The sequence below is a fragment of the Colias philodice genome, chromosome 2 (assembly GCF_061535455.1).
Source record: "Colias philodice isolate Cphi_HAF_F1 chromosome 2, ilColPhil1 Martin Lab GWU primary, whole genome shotgun sequence".
Lineage (NCBI taxonomy): Eukaryota > Metazoa > Arthropoda > Insecta > Lepidoptera > Pieridae > Colias > Colias philodice.
This window is the reverse complement of record NC_143087.1, coordinates 2,563,240-2,580,757: the sequence shown is the minus strand read 5'-3', so window position 1 is coordinate 2,580,757 and position 17,518 is coordinate 2,563,240. Positions and strand designations below refer to the sequence as shown.

At 30.9% G+C, this 17,518-nt stretch overlaps 1 protein-coding gene and 1 non-coding gene across 2 annotated transcripts in view; both read right to left on the bottom strand.

The window, feature by feature from the left end:
• The window catches only part of LOC149490199 (uncharacterized), a 245,421-nt gene that overhangs the window by 59,822 nt on the left and 168,081 nt on the right, over nucleotides 1-17,518 (bottom strand). The gene's annotated exons all lie outside the window — the stretch shown is intronic.
• Nucleotides 14,226-14,344, bottom strand: LOC149490213 (5S ribosomal RNA). The gene has a single exon (XR_016317763.1). It is a non-coding gene; the product is annotated as a 5S ribosomal RNA (ribosomal RNA).

The following is a 17,518-nucleotide window of genomic DNA, read 5'->3' as shown; positions in this document are numbered from 1 at the left end:
AGGCCGAAGTTAGTAAAAATGAACATTCCTAGCCGCGGGGGTATCTTTTTCTTTTAAACATTTATGCTACGAAATTGTTATGAAATAACCTTATAATTGGTTGTATATTGTTGAGGGTACAATCATTAGTACGTAGGTCAACGTACTTTCTTATTAAAAGTTTTGTTACTGTATAAAGTGTTAATGTTAGATAATATTTATTGTACCTAGAATATAGCTGCGTGATTTTCATAAATATATATCAATACATAGATTGGCACTGGCTTTACCCGTAGTTCAGATATAACCTATAGCAGCACACGGGAACACATACATATATCCAAGTGTAAAAATATCTCTGAATCCAGTAGTTCCTGCGGTTAGCGCGTACAAACAAACAATAACAGATCAATCATCCAATGAAATTGTGTCGTGATAATTGCGTTTAAACCTGAAAATCCGTTCATAATAGTTATCAGAAAATCTTTCACTATAATAACAATTCCATCGAACATCGTAATTTTCGTGAAGTAAAATTGGTATATTTATTTAAAAGCACGACTGCTACAAATCTGTTCGCTATTGACGGAAACTTTTAACGGATTTGCAGGTGGCCTACATTTCAGATAGTAGTTACTTTAGCTTTGAGTTTTTTATGTACTTTGTAAAAGTTGTTATTTTATTAGATTTCTTGGCAGTTTTAGTATCGTAATATAAAGCAGAGGTCAGCGTTTAAAAGGGATTAATAATTAACATATTTTAAGATTCCAAAAGTACTGTAGTTCCACCCTAATTTTATTTAAAGTAATCATATTGTGATATTATCAGTCACTTCACATTTTCTTACTGAAAACTTGGATGACATTATTATTTTATAAATAGCAGATCAGGGATGAATCTTACAAATAAACAGGCACTTAAAAAGTTTTTATATAGATTTTAGTATAGTATTTACAATTTTTAACTCAAGAGCGGCTAAATGGATTCCTTTGATTTGCATTTTGTTGGGTTTATCTTCTTCCGATGTGGAGATAAAATATCAATAGAAAATAATTATAAAGCGATCGGGAAGATAGCTTTAAAGTAAATGATTGAGTAAATCTACATAATAAAAATGAATCGCCAAATGTGTTGCTAAGCGCAAAACTCGAGAATGGCTGAACATCTCGTTAATGCTTTTTTATAATATTCCTTGAAGTACGAGGATAGTTCTTATGGAGAGCAAATGTAAACCTCGGGCGAAGCCACGCTTGTTACAAACAAAATTATATCAGTTTCGTTTACATTAAATATTTTTTATTTATTTATTAATTTTTACGTTTACGTTATCCTAATTTGCTTTCATCTTAGTTTTAAACTATACCAGGCACGCATAAATCAAAGGAATATAGTGATGCAATAAAACCGCTCATTAAATTAATATAACCTCTATTCCAGGGTCAGATGATGGAAATTTATCGTATTTTTATGGGATTTTCAGCTCCAGTTATTTGAATGCGAGAACGCTAATAATAATGGCCAATTCACGATAGCTCAGCTGTTTTATTGATGAATACGAATGTAATCTTTTTGTCGGAAACGTTTTGATAGCTTAATGTTATGTAATTTTTTAAAAGACAGTCATGAAATTCGCAGTGTGTCCGCCCTATATTCTGGCTTAACAAAAAACAAAAAAATTGCATTATTATTAAGGATCGGGTAAATGCAAGGTTTTTGTCCTTTATATTATAATATAAACTAATTAACTTACTATTAAATTTATGGAGCAAAAAATTATCTACTGCGTCATTACAATTTCAATCCTAGATAGTTTAATTCTTACAATTGTAGCACTATTTTCTAGCTACGTCTAGAAAAATAAGTCATTTACTTCTATATAAGTTTTTATCTGGTCTTAATAGAGTTTATGGCCGATATTAGACTTGTAGATGATTATAGTTCTATGTTTTAAACTTTAATGTTGAATTCCACATATTTGCAGGCCGGCGATTTGGACCTTTGCCCATATTATGATTTATGTCATAACATTAATATTCTTATATCCCATAGATCATTATTACATAGAACAGACGTACATGTGTATGCACTGTATGTAATTATAATTTTAATTATATACTAGCGGTCCGCCCCGGCTTCGCCCGTGGTACATATTTACGTTTTCTCTACATAAAAACCATCCTCGTACTTCAAGGAATATAATAAAAAAAGAATTATCGAAATCGGTTCAGCCGTTCTCGAGTTATGCGCTTACCAACACATTTTGCGATTCATTTTTATATAATTATAAAGATTATGTTAGTAATTTTTGGTTTTACATTTTATTTCAATTCATGATATTAATTTCAAAATACTATACCTATTTTAAAGCTTAAGAGTTTGTTTGTATGTTTCATTACGCGCTCATTGATAAGGAACTACGGGTACGATTTGAAAAAATATTTCAGTGTTAGATATTCCATTTGTCAGGGAAGTCAATAGGCTAATAAATCATTACGCTCAGTCCAATAGTAGCGGAGCTATACGGAGCTAGTAATATAATGTATTGGAAATTATTCCTAAAGTTAGTACCACATTTGGCACTTAAAGTTATTGCTCAGAATTTACTGCGTGGCAAATTGATGTAATAGAATCAGTTATAAAATTTAACAACTTGATTAATCATCCATAAACTGTAACTATTATTATTACATTTTATGTTGTCTTTGTCCTTATTAGTAGTAACTAATTAGTAAGTTGCGCCCCGCGAATTCACCCGCGTGGCTCCGCTCCTATTGGTCTTAGCGTGATGATATACCTCTAGCCTATAAGCCTTCCTCGATATCGGCTATCTAACATTGAAATTATTTTTCAAGTATTACGTGGTTATTATTTTCCTATACACATTGTGTAATTATACGATATGGTCAGGGCCATTTATTAGGAAGTAGAGTTTGTGAGTTGGTTTGTAGAGCTAGAGCGTGTAGAGTTAGATGCTTGGCTCTACATGAGATGTGATATTTGAGATATAGCCTGATTTATTGTGATCTAGTCATAACATTCAATATAAAAAGGTTTTGTTCAGATACTCAAAATTACTAAGTAGTTGGTATGATATTATGTGTTTCACCAAAAAAAAAACGGTACATAGTCATGCTTCTCTTAAGCTAATAAGAGAAGCATGAATAGAGCTAATTTTTTTTCTTATATTATGTACTAATAAAACTCCCTTTATATGTCCTACACATACGTTGTGTATCCACACACGAAACAACTAAGTAATTTGTGATGTTACGCACAAAATATGTAATCGATATCGAAGGGAAATCACCCAGAGAATTAAATTTACGAAGTACCCATTTGTTCGAGTAAGTTCGAACAACTTTTGAAGAGGGTAACCGATGAATCTTGGTAAGATATTTTTAGCTTCATGTAGGCCAAATATTAATTATTCCAAGTCCTTAGAGATATTAAGTTTAATAAACAACAATTTATTAATTATGACAAATAGGTACTGAGAGTAGTGGCTCAGTAGCGGAGAACTCGGACTTAAATGGAAAATTGAAAAGTAAATTGATTTTTGAATGAATCTGCACATATGAATGACAATACCACTGCTCGAAATGGTGAAAAAAAATCGTAAGCAAACTCGTTGAAGAATCAAAAGTTCGACGGCATTTGTGACATCTGCCTACCCACATTTGGCCATCGTGGTGGATTATGGCAAGAGAGCCGAGACAAACTTCAAAACGCAAAGGAATAGAATCCGCTATCGATAATAATGGACATAAGCGTATGATGTTTTGCTAAGGATTTGGTCACCCTACCAAAGACGACGACGACCACGAACAAAATTTTCATCCAGTCAAAATTGTGTCAAAATCGTTTGTAGTGTGACCGAACCATTACTAAAATGTCATGAGCTTATTGTCAATAATTAGCGATAGCAGTTTCTATTCCTTAGCGGTATTCTATTCTCTGACATTTGTCTCGGCCTGATGTACAGTGTACACTGTACACTCATAGGAGACCCGTGGCCCATCGGTGGGAACATAATGGGCACCTTTTTGATGATGATAATAGTGCGGATGGAATAAGAAAATAATTTAATTTTTCAGTGAAGACACATTCAAAAAATTATTTAAAATATCCTATGTCTACCTATACCTATGTTTACTATCCTATAGTATAATCATTTATAAGTTAAAAGCTTAAATCAATAAAACCAAATGTTGTTTATTTACAATTAATACATTACTAAAATAGTACATTTTATACATAACAATTACTTTTGATAATCGACCTCGCCTTTCCTTATTTAGCAAGTCATTTACTTATTCATATTACTTTCAAAAATATAATTGTTATCAACGATTTGTAACATATGAAAAAGATTGACCTTCCAGTAACAAATATGTGTCCCATATCCCCTATATGTTTCACTGATCGATTTACTTTAGGGACAAGTAGGTAATCAGCCTTTTGCAACAATTAGTTTCATAGATCTTATTCAGAAATAAAACTCATAACAAATATACTAATACCACAGAATATACAGGGCTGTCCCACTGTTGGTATACTAAGCTCAAAGGAGGTTATAGTTTTGCATACGCTGAGTACGTAAAAAGACGCAGTTTTTTTTTCAAATAGATGAATTCTTAGAACTCTATGTGTACAACCATAACAAGCAATCCACCCAGCTTTGCTACCAGCACGTGACCTATCGTTTAAGATTATTTTTTCATAGACAAAATGCTCACATTAGCGAAGCAGTATATGCCGGCTGCACGAAGCTAGAGAAGAAAACATGGATTTTCAGGAAAAATTTAGCAAAATTTTTTGACGTAATTTTGTTGTTTAAGTATTTTTTACGTGATCAGTGTATGCAAAACTACAAGTCCCTTCGCGCTTAGTATACCAATAGTGGGACACCCTGTATAGTGTATAAGTACTAATACTAAGTACTACAATACTTAACACATGGCTAACTCTACATTTCTAATATGATTTAAATCTACTTCTCTTCATGAAAATTACTTTCCTAAGTGACATTAAGCTGCCTTTGTAATTACATAATAATTTAGTAGTCTCAATACACGTACCAAATGTTTGCAAAGTTCCAAAATTCATATAAGTTTGCAAACAATATTATATCCCTAACTTTAATCGCTGGTTAAAATTATTAAAACGTATGAAATCGAGCGAGACTTAATAAACAGAAACCAATTCCATATTACATTTTCAAATAAATAATTAATCCAGAGTATAGCAAGCGGATTTGTAATTACGATTTTAAAGCTCTATTTTATTTTAGAACAAATTATTATCAGTTTGTAAATTCATAATTAATTACGTCTTTAAGAACTAGCACATTTTAAATTAACTTATATATCTTTAATCGTTATGATTTTCTCCTCTATAATTACAAATCACTAGAAAGGTGATATAGATATAGTTAGAAATTTTTAATGCATAAAAAAATCGATTACAAGGCGGAATTCGAACGCGCGTTTTTTTCCTTTCCCGGCTAAAGAGGATTAAAATTCTCATTTATGAAGCATTTGAAAATATAAATATATAAATAAATATCGATATATATTATTCAAAATAAACAAACACACAGAAACAAGGGCTTGAATATTTTGTAACATTGTAGCTGATTAAGAAACAAAGTTGCGAAACCCAACAGGAACAATAAATTGTCTTAATATAGCTGTATCGCTACTAATTACTTATTTGTACGTTAAATATAGAGAAAGGGTATTTTGTATTACATTCATGGACGAATTAACGATATAATATTTCAAAATAATTTATTGTTTATCTCGATTTTTATTGTTTTAACCTAAGAGTATAATTAATCTGTAGAAAACTGTACAAAATTGATATCGGTCAACTATTTGTTGGGGTAAAAATGGTGTTCTTTGTTTTAAATTAAATAAAACAAGCAGGTACCAGATACAGCCCCGTTCCCGTTCCCGCAGTTCCAGTCAAAGCAGCGCGACGAATCTGAGTAGAGTTTTAGTCGGTAGGAATCCGACATAACCAGGGCTCCATCTTCTATGCAAGATCATCTATGCAAGATTTCTCCACTTTAAAAAAGAAGAGGTACCCTGCCTGTATCAGGCGTCGCGTCGCTTGCATCACGCATAATTCCCGGGTAAAAACAAGCATATAAGATCTCTATCTGTACCATACAGGCCCGATCAATTTTTTATATTTTCTACCTTAGAGTCCATACATCCATCTTCAGAAACCTTAACCACAGAATACATAATAGTAGCTAAACGCTACAGAACGGACACTCTCCGCCTCCCGCCAAAATTAAACTTACCTCACCCCCGCGCGATCAGACATAAAATGGGCCATATTTTTCTGCAAGGACGATACGCAACGAAGATTGACAACATTAATCAAATTGACTTAAAGTAATTTTATTATTTTGGATTTGTGATTATCGTTTTTCGTAGAAAATGGTTAGATATTGTGCTGTTTATGGATGTATTTCATCAGAAAAACGCGAATTTTTTTTACGCTAGTCACAAATGTGCCAACCATAAAGCGTTAACACACACATTTGCAGTCTCTACAGTGTGACTGTCAAAACGATCATTTTGTATGGAGTGTCCGGGGTGTGCCTTAACGTTAATAATATTAGAAGTAATGCTTAAGTTTAAATTATGTTCTGCGTGTATAACCCTTTCGTTAATAAAATTACACAAATGATGAAACTTATGATATAAAAGTATTAGCTAAACACACAGAGCGCTGATCATAGCTATTTTATTTATAAAATTCAGCCCCTTTAGCGAGGGAACTCCATTGTTTACCTGATTACGGCGGGATTAATAGAAGGATTATAATTTTATATCATAATTAAGTAATTATCTTTTATATATTATCCAAGTAGATGTTAACTAAGCCGATATATATTTAACTAGTGGTCCGCCCCGGCTTCGCCCGTGGTACATATTTTGCAATAAAAGGTAGCCTATGTCCTTTCTCGGGTATCAAAATATCTCCATACCAAATTTCATGCAAATTGGTTTAGTAGTTTAGGCGTGATTGAGTAACAGACAGACAGACAGAGTTACTTTCGCATTTATAATATTAGTATGGATATCTCCATACCAAATTTCATGCCAATTGGTTTAGTAGTTTAGGCGTGATTGAGTAACAGACAGACAGACAGAGTTACTTTCGCATTTATAATATTAGTATGGATTATTTACGGTAACAAGGGAAAAATTGGCCCACTAATATCTACTTGATGCTTACCTATGTTAAAAATATATGACTTCTAAAGCGCCTAGAGCTTTAGTGGATAACGTATGAAGATGTTGCTTTTGAACTTCAGCAAACATCCTTGGCATATTAAATATCATTTTTATGAAAACCTTAATAATAACGAAATGAGCAAATAATTCTTTTCAGCGGTTTTATGTAGACTGCTTTCCATACCGGTGTAGGTAATATTAAATATCTTGAATTAATAAATATTGAGTTTGAATATTGTACATCTATAAATTAATGCTATCACGAAAAGCTGTTTATCAAAGAAACCAACATAAATATAAACCAATACAAATATACTCAACTTAAACTATTTATTTTCTCTTCAAAAGTTCCAAATGCATTCCATGATAGCTTCGGAACGTTGTTACAAAGTTGGCAATGAAAAGATTTCTTTGAATTCCTTCGCAGGAAATATTTAAAGAACTTGGAACTTCAAATTGGTTTGTAGATTGATTCTTTTGGAAAAGGAAAATAAGTCAGGTAAGGCTTTTTTGGGGAAGGAAAATTTATTGAATTAATTGGTTTAACTAAACAAGCCAGCTCGAGTTTCATGCAGGTTAAATTTATTAGATAAAATATTTTTACATAATTTAAAAATGATAAAAAAAATCATCACTTGCTGATAAAGTCACTAAATTCAGCCACTTGGTTATTTAACACTTGATATGTATTTTCAAACATATTTGCCATTTAAACAATAGGATCATGGAAACTTTTTCGAAAAGATAAAAATAAGAAAGAAAGAAAAGGCTTTGCACCATGCAGTGCATACTTTTTTACACTATAGAGAAATAGTCCCAATTACATACATAAAAATAATACAATAAGAAAAAAGACTAGAATTTCTAGGGCTTAATTTAATTTTGAATAATTAAATAACCATTAACTCTACGAATTTAAGCATTAAATAGGTGTAATACCTTAAATCTCTTCTAATTAATTTATTTTCGAGATAGCTTACCGACTACAGTGTTTTTTGAATGAACTTCTAAGTTTTCCAATTAAGGTTTAGATTTTGGGATAATTATTTATATTTAATCTTCTTATATATAAAAATGAATCGCAAAATGTGTTGGTAAGCGCATAACTCGAGAACGGCTGAACCGATTTCGATACTTAATTCTTTTTTTATTATATTCCTTGAAGTACGAGGATGGTTTTTATGTAGAGAAAACGTAAATATGTACCACGGGCGAAGCCGGGGCGGACCGCTAGTTATTAATAGATGAGACAATCATGTAATTACGTAAAACTAGATATTCCATGAATACACTCGCGGGAAATTAGAGGTTAATATGTTATTGTGCTATTGTTTTAAATATTTTTGTATAATATTACGTACTTAAATTGAAGGAGTATGGGTGATAATTAATATTGCATTATGGATTTGATAAAATAAAATAAATTTAATACTTGAGAATTTAAATTCAATAAAATGCTAGGTACTTAAATAATATTAACGATGTTGGAATAAATCACACGAAAATTAAATTCATTATACCTAAAATTTGTTCCATGAAATAATTATAAAACCTTGTAACGCGCTATGAATTTTAAATTAAATACTCCTTTCTCACTTTTTCAGAGGTTTTCATAGAATTGTAACGAAATTCATTTAGAATAAAACTTTTAACAATGTATTGTTCAGATTCCACTTATATTTACTCAATTGAATTAAAATTACGTGCCAGTGCTTTGAAAGGGACTTTTTTCAAATTTAAAATTTCCTATTCATAATGTAATAGAATCCACGATTTAACTTCTTTATTAGTTTGTTTGCGCCAATAGACACGTCTTCATTTATGGCAACTTTCGCTTGATAATTTGTGTTTATTTAATTCAAAAATAAAAAACAAATAAATTGTTCATACCTTACCTATATATGAACATGAGGAAGAAGTCGCGAAGAACTGCACCAGCAATTTAATTTAATATTTTTATGAATATCTTATCGAAAATAACTCTTCAGCGCACTTTAGCCTTATAATAAGTCTCAATCAGTTCATACATACAAACATACAAAACACGTGGACGAAATCGCGGGAAATTGCACTAGCAATTTAAACATTTCTACAAATATTACATTAAAAATGCTTTCTCCAAATAATAATTCTTTTCGTACTAATTTTATTTATTTTTCGCCACATCATAATATGGCACCTGGGGTGCTCATAATTGTTCCCAATCTCGATTCTCGTAACCAGAAAACATAATTATTTCTCGAACCCCTTAACAAATCACCATTCAATTATACCCTGAATGATTAAGGTTTTTATATTTCGGGATCTGAATTAATGAACCACGCTAGCAATTAATTTCGTGTGCATGAAAGGTTTTAGAGAATACATGGGAAATATGTAATGGGTTTTGAGCGTTGTTTGTGTAGTGAATAAACATCATTCTTTATATCACATATTGAAGAAAGTTTTTATTTTATTTATTTAGAAAAATAGTAAATGCTCATTTGAAATGTTAAGGAGTTAAAAAATTCTAAATACGCATTTGTATATTAAATCATGCGCAAGAAGTAGATTTCCTGTTTAAAAAAATAGAGAATAAAAATTTGAAAAATGCTTATTCCAAGCTACCGCAAGTAATAAGTATATGAAGAAAGGTAATTAATATATTAGGAAATAAGGATAAACACCATCCAAATAATGTTTCACTTTGAAATTATTATGAACTTGATATTAAGACTGTCCGTTTTTTTTTTTATAATTTCAGTGTCATTTCCTACTTAATCTTCTCAACAAATTAAATTTTCGCCACAAAAAAGAAACATAATATTATATTGGTATATTTAAATATTTTGGATATTAAAAAAAGAAAAGACCACAGTATTTTTTGTGTCAGAAAGAAAGTGGTGACAGAAATATCATATAATTTGTCCAAAATTTGTCTTATATTCCTTAGATATCAATTTATGCTAACTAGCTGTCAACATTCAAATAAGAGTGAGTACCGAGCAAGGTACCACCGAGTAATCCACCTCAGGGTTTAATATCAACGTCAGTTTATTATACCACATTACTCATAGGATAAGTATCTTGATTATTTCCATAATAAATTTCGATATATCTCACTTATTATATATTATTCTCATAATATTTATTATGTGTACTTATGTCGGTAAAACGAACGATTTTTTCAAAGAATACAATTAGTGTACATTTCCTTTTCATTATAATATACTCATTTATAAAAACGTATTTAGAGTTAAAATGCCATAGTATACCTAAAATGTCAGTATCCAAACATAGTGTAAAAGCCTAACTAATTTCTTAACTGCAATTTATCAAGCTTAAGTTATTAAATGGAATTGACTTATGACGCTTCGTGATAAGCCCTTTAATAGCACTTGGTTAATTTAACTTTTATAGGTTAGTGGCTATGACGTCATTTATTTAGTTTATTTCACATAAAATTCTACGTTAAATAACATTTTATTTAGCTAGTTTTTCTAGCTATCCCGTGACTTCGCCCGCGTAGTCAAAGGAAAGCCCCCATAGTTCCCGTTCTGGTGGCTATTCTGGCATAAAACCTATCCTATATCCTTCCTCAGGTCTCCAACTCTCTCTGTACAAATTTTCATTCAAATCGATACAGTGGTTTAGGTGTGAAGAAGACAGACAGACAAAGTTACTATCGCATCTTGAATATTAGTTTATATATAATACTATAGGATATATGAAAATAAAATTGTCACGACTTTTAAGTAACACACATTTGACAAAATAATGGTAAACATTTGTAAAAATCGGGTCAGTAGTTCAAGAGCTTACTCTCACAAATGTATATAATTACAATTAACAACATAAATTCGCAGCCTTTGATAAATCTTGTATTTCAAAGATCATTGAATATCTCTTTACCAAAGGATTTTTATACAATAATTTTAAGCTTTTTCAATAGATAGTGGGCCTTTATTAAATTAAAATACCTACGTAAGCATTTTTTTTTAATTTAAGTAAGAACCATATGTATTTTTTATATAAATAATATAAAATCATTTATATCACTTACAGGCTTTTTCAATTTAATAAATTATTCAAATTAAAATATACATTATCAATTAATAATGATAACTGATAAAACACCACATAGGACTCAAGCTCTTTTCTGATAAAAATCTCTAAAAGGAGAGATATGGCACTAGAAAGATGCGACCTAAGAACACGATAGAATAATCTAGGCAATATTTCCCTACTGATATTATTGTCTTGCAATCCTATGCAGCAATAAATAGGCCAGCTATTGTTGAATGCAAGTAATTATTAAAGTCTATTTTCAGACTCGTAATAAATATTTCCAGTCGTATAGTAAAGCTACGTGCGTCACATGTTGCATCTTATAGTAAACATATAAATAGAATGGCCCAAAATTTCCATTATTTTTTATTTATTTATGAACATACCTGGCACAGAAAATTGTTTCTGCATTTTGAAACTAGCTGCAGCTGTTTTTCATCAAACGCCGACACCTGACCTACACTAAAACACTGAAAACACTTAAAATCACTTTAAATGAAAATGACAAAAATATATTTTTAACAAATAATAACAATTTATTATTAACAAAAGGAAAATGGAAGTTAGTACGCAAAATAATTAGTTGCAAACTTCACGCGCGATAAGCACGTGCTTTTTCTCCTCGGAAGTGGTTTGGAACGGACCGGATCGGCGGCGTTCGTGTGAGCTTCTGAGGGGCAGTATCGTAGGGCGGCCGCGGCTTGGGCGGCGGCGCGACGCCCGCCCTAGGCGCGCCCGATACCAGGCGATCATGAAATACCAGGAGTCATCCGAGCACGTGCGCACCCACTGCGCATGCCCGGGAAATGCTAGGGGAAAGCGAGCGAGACAGGTATACCCCAAAAATAGGGGTGCGAATGAAAGAGCGAGAAGTTATATCGGGAAGCGCCAAGCAGTCTGTGAAGTTGATACGTTGTAATCTTGTTTTGAAGTTATTCATGATTACTTCACTGAACACCTGAATACGCAAACTTTGATATGCTATCAAGTGACGCAATATGGTACTATATTGAAATTCGTAATATATATTTAGTAATATCAAATTGGAAATTTATCGACGTAGACGAGTATTACTATAAAATATTATATATACATAATAAAAATGTGTGGTAAGTCACAGTGTATCACCAAATTGTTTTTTGAAGAATTAAACATGTAATATATTTTATAATATAGATTTTAATGTTTGCAAGATAGAGCATACAAATCGCATATTTATTAATATATTTATTATTACTCTACTTCTCGTAGGTACATAAGTTAAGTATACTTATATATTTATGATAATTTTGCATACATAATATAATCATTACAAAATCATTTTTTTCTGAAGACACTGCTAATTCATAATATTATAGGTACCGGATATAAAAGTTCCAGTGAAATTGAAAATCTTTTTTCATTTGTTTTGCCATTTATTCAATCAGTACTGTCAAAATTGTAGAAATTATATAATTGTTATAACATATAAAAAAATCAGTCACCTACAGCAAAAAATTAGATCACGAAGCGAGATTCTTGGCGATATTCAGGACGTGAATCTTTTAAAAATTTTCAAACTTTCTAATGTCTGAGTACTTTGAAAAAGTTTTGATCAAATAAATTTTATTTAATATTTATAGTATTCAAAACATACATAATATAAAAAATGTATATAGTTACCACTAACTTATTTAATTCACATTCAGTTAAACATACCCTCTTGACTCTACAAGAAAATAGTAATATGAATGAAATTGTTGAACATACTCTCATATTAAGAAAATAGCGATATGAGTTGATATAATTAACTCAATATTATTGCGGTTAAAAAACACAAGGGGCTCTCAACCAAAACATAGATATAATTGACTTTCCATGTATTCCTTTAGTCCTGGTATACTTAACCTTATTCCTGAAATTCAAGAAAACTTAAGGACCTTATGAAGCCCCGACCTCAATATGCCTTTGAGATAAATTAAACATGAATAAATACGTTATTACAATAATAATTATTATTAATTGAGTACATAAATTATAAGAAGCAATCTTCCATAATTATAATTGTATTTTAGATACTACTTGAATCGAACTTTTAAAATCTATTAAAATATCTTATATCTTGTATAATAAGTTCCTAATTATTAGTTTGTTCCCTTTTTCTGAACTTCTATGTATTTTTTCATGTTATGCATATTCAGACATAAGAAACCCGTTGTTAATTTAGAATCATAAAGTACCAATCAGACAGACAAAAATCAATTATCCTTAAAGGAAAAAGAAATAAACAGTGATAGATATTATGTGTTACGTGTTTTATAAATTCACCAAAAATGACATTAACTTTGCACATGATAAAAGTTCTTTACAAGACATAAAAAGAAAACCGAGAAATAACCCTATATTGTGTTAACACGCCTCACAAAACATGACAGCCATAAAAGCTCAATTTTCAGCATTTTAGATTACCCTGACATCGCCGACACCGAGGCCGACACTGACAACGGTGTGACAGTGACGGGCATATGTCGACGTCATCACCGTCACGTTCAGCCCCATCGGTACCAGGGTATCATGAAGCAGGAGAGATCGACCGGCGTTCTAAAACCGGAGTTGTTTAGAAATAGAACGCAAAGGCGGGAGTTCACAAATAGATATTTTATGCGCGCTCGTCTAATGACGAGCACTTCTTAAATATGGAACGCTAGTGGGAGCTTTTGTTTCTACAAGTTCACAGATTACATATCCAGTAGTTAAATACAAGTACAGGCACAAAGGAAAGTTCAGTTCGTGCTGACGAAACTAGTGAAATATTCAAGACATGGCGAGATCCCTGTAAAAAAAAACCTTGGATTTTATTTCGTTAGACTAGTGTAAAGCACTGAATATAACAAAAGAGTGAATTCTAAACTATGTTAGTCAAATGTCAAAAAAAATACAAAAAAAGCTTCAGGAAAAGTTACAAAAAGCCAACATCACGCGGTGTTCCCAGGCGGTCACCCATCCAAGTACTGACCGCGCCCGACGTTGCTTAACTTCGGTGATCGGACGAGAACCGGTGTATTCAACGTGGTATGGACGTTGGCGATGAGTAATTTGAAAATATTATACATAATGATTTATACTATACTCTAACTACGTTATAAGCTCCTCAGATTTATGCAAAGTATAAATGAATTTATGTAATTTTGATAATAATAGATTCTATCATCTACATTCAGTATTCACGTTGCAGTAAAAATTCTTCTATCAAATGATCCTGAATAAAACATTAAAAATAGCTTCTTAGTTTGCCTAGCTCACTACATACATTTTTGTCTAGAATTTTACATACTAGGTAATAAGAATAAAATTCTTAATCCGCCTTTAACATTAACATCCACACACATTGCAAGCGCGAAACAGCCAACCTTTTCTCACTCAATAATCTAGATTGACATTAATACAATGAATAATGTCAATTATCAATAATTATGTTTGTACGTTTACTTTTACGGTAGGAAGTGGGCAAGGTTGCCACCAACGCTAGTAGCAAGTAAATGTCAAACATATCTCTTGTATATTGTCAAATAATAGTTTGATGGACTGACAATAAATAGGACTGTATTTTTTAGGAATGACTTTGGAATTGTACGATGTTTGTTTGTTTTTATTTACACGGATGATAGTGGATGTAAGTAAATTTTTAGTACAAATACTTATCGTAGACTTCGATTCGATTGGTCGAAATAAATTCCTATAAGATGTTTCCTTGCAGTAAAAAAGATGTCACTGCCTAAGCTCTTAAGGGGGCGCATAAAGCAAAATAACCAATCTTCTATTAGATGATACGTGTAATATGCAAGACCAAATCTATAAAATAAAATATATATCAAACTAGATGATATGTTCAACGATTCTGTTTAATCAAAAACATAAAATATTAAAATTTACTCGATAAAAAAAATCACCAAGTTAGCTCTAATTTTCACACTTTTACGTTTTCTACTTGACATGGTAATACTTATTATGATTTTTTTTTCATAAACAATTATATTAAAACATTTGCAAGATATTTGTCAGAGCATTTTGTGTAATTACTTTTAGTTTTGGTTTTATCTGCGATAAACCACTTTTGGCGCTCTTTTTTTCTCGAGATAAACGTTTGATTTTGTCACGATAAAAGTGGTTTATCGCAGATAAAACCAAAACTAAAAGTAATTACACAAAATGCTCTGACAAATATCTTGCAAATGTTTTAATATAATTGTTTATGAAAAAAAAATCATAATAAGTATTACCATGTCAAGTAGAAAACGTAAAAGTGTGAAAATTAGAGCTAACTTGGTGATTTTTTTTTATCGAGTAAATTTTAATATTTTATGTTTTTGATTAAACAGAATCGTTGAACATATCATCTAGTTTGATATATATTTTATTTTTTAGATTTGGTCTTGCATATTACACGTATCATCTAATAGAAGATTGGTTATTTTGCTTTATGCGCCCCCTTAACACAAAAAACTTACTGTAAATTAGCCTCGTTACTACGTAAAAGAAAGACAAGACACAGAAACACACTATCCCGTTTATTCTCTCGGAATTATTATGGATTCAGACGAAAATTTATTTATCGTATAGACATTATTTTTATAAATTAAAACCCGATTTTAACGTCCATTATTGAACACAATAAGCAAATTAATACTATTCGATTGAATCTATGTAGATAAGTTTAAAATTTAAATATAAGAGTTTTGGAAGTCAAATACAGAAGGCCATAAATTTCTCTTAACAAAGCGAAAATTATTAAAATACAGAATTTACAGCGTCCCTTTGAGTTTATAAATATTTATTGCTACGATATTTCAAATTGGATCCACGTATTTATCTTTAGCCACCAAACAACTTAAATGTTCTAATATGTATATTAATTTTTCTTATCTTCAATTTTAATATATGTACTAAAAGTTTTTAAAAGTAAGTAACTATTTCATAAAAGAGAGCGTTTCTACCGAGCTCTCGTGTCAGAAGTGAAACTTCTTTGTCAAGATTCAAAGATACCAAAACCGTCGCCTTACTTGATGGTATTACCATGACGCGACCTTGAAATTTTACTCTCAACGTGCCTAATTCCTAAAGAAGTTTCGCTTCAAAAATATAAAAAAGCCAGATACGTGCTTTCATTGTTTAAATGTATTTCAACATAATATTTGTTCTATAAAAAATTACAATTGCAAAAAGAAGACATTCATTTATTAATTATATTACAAGTTGGCTTTGCACTAATAAACTAACACTTGCACAATCGTCCAATTACAACAAATTCATAAAGAAACTGTATTAAATGTAATTCTCACGCTACATTTAAATATTAACATAAGGTGTGATTCACACAAGAAATCATTAAAATACAGCATACGGTTTCATTCCACGGTACTAAAAAATGTGACTAAGTAACTTATATTTCAATTTTAGTGCATTTTTCATTACATATTAATCAAAATAATCACATATTTCTATAGAAAACTGATTTATATATAAATCAACTATTTTGCTTAGGTTCATGTTATACAAATTTCGTAAAAGATCTCAATTTAGAAGGAGTAGTCTGAAAAATAATATGAAGCAATGTAGGGTGGGTCTACAACAACGAATTGACAGACAAATTAAAACAGAGCTTGGGTATTGTTCCACGTTGTTAAAAGTGTATTCTAAGCCTAACTTATTCTATTATAAAGGCTTATAAAGTGAATTACTTGACCTAGAATCATACTGACCTCTCGCTACTAAACTGTTATTTCTTAGTCGTCCAAGGTTGTTTATTTTATATGCAGTTTTGTTTATAATAACGTTACTATCTGTTTATCTACCGTGCAGTTCTTAAGAAATCCTAATTTATGGATATTAACAGGAAAAATATAAATTGTAACCTGATTTTCAAAGTAGTAAAATATGATGTCGAAACTACAGCCCCGGCCTAGAATTGATTCTGTTAGAGCAATATTTAATTATTATTACCTAAGTTATTACTACGAAAAATCATTATTATGTACGTATTTAAAAAAAATGCCATAAAATATATCAGCCCCATAACATAAAATTGGGAAAAAATCTAGATTAGATTTAATTTTGTGCTATATGTATGCACCAGTCTTTATTTACTAAGCTAAATTATACTTTAGGGCCGATTTTTCAATGCTTGGATAAAACTTATATCCGTCCAATAAAGTATTACACGATAATATTAAAATGTCACGTAAACTGTAAAATACGGGCAA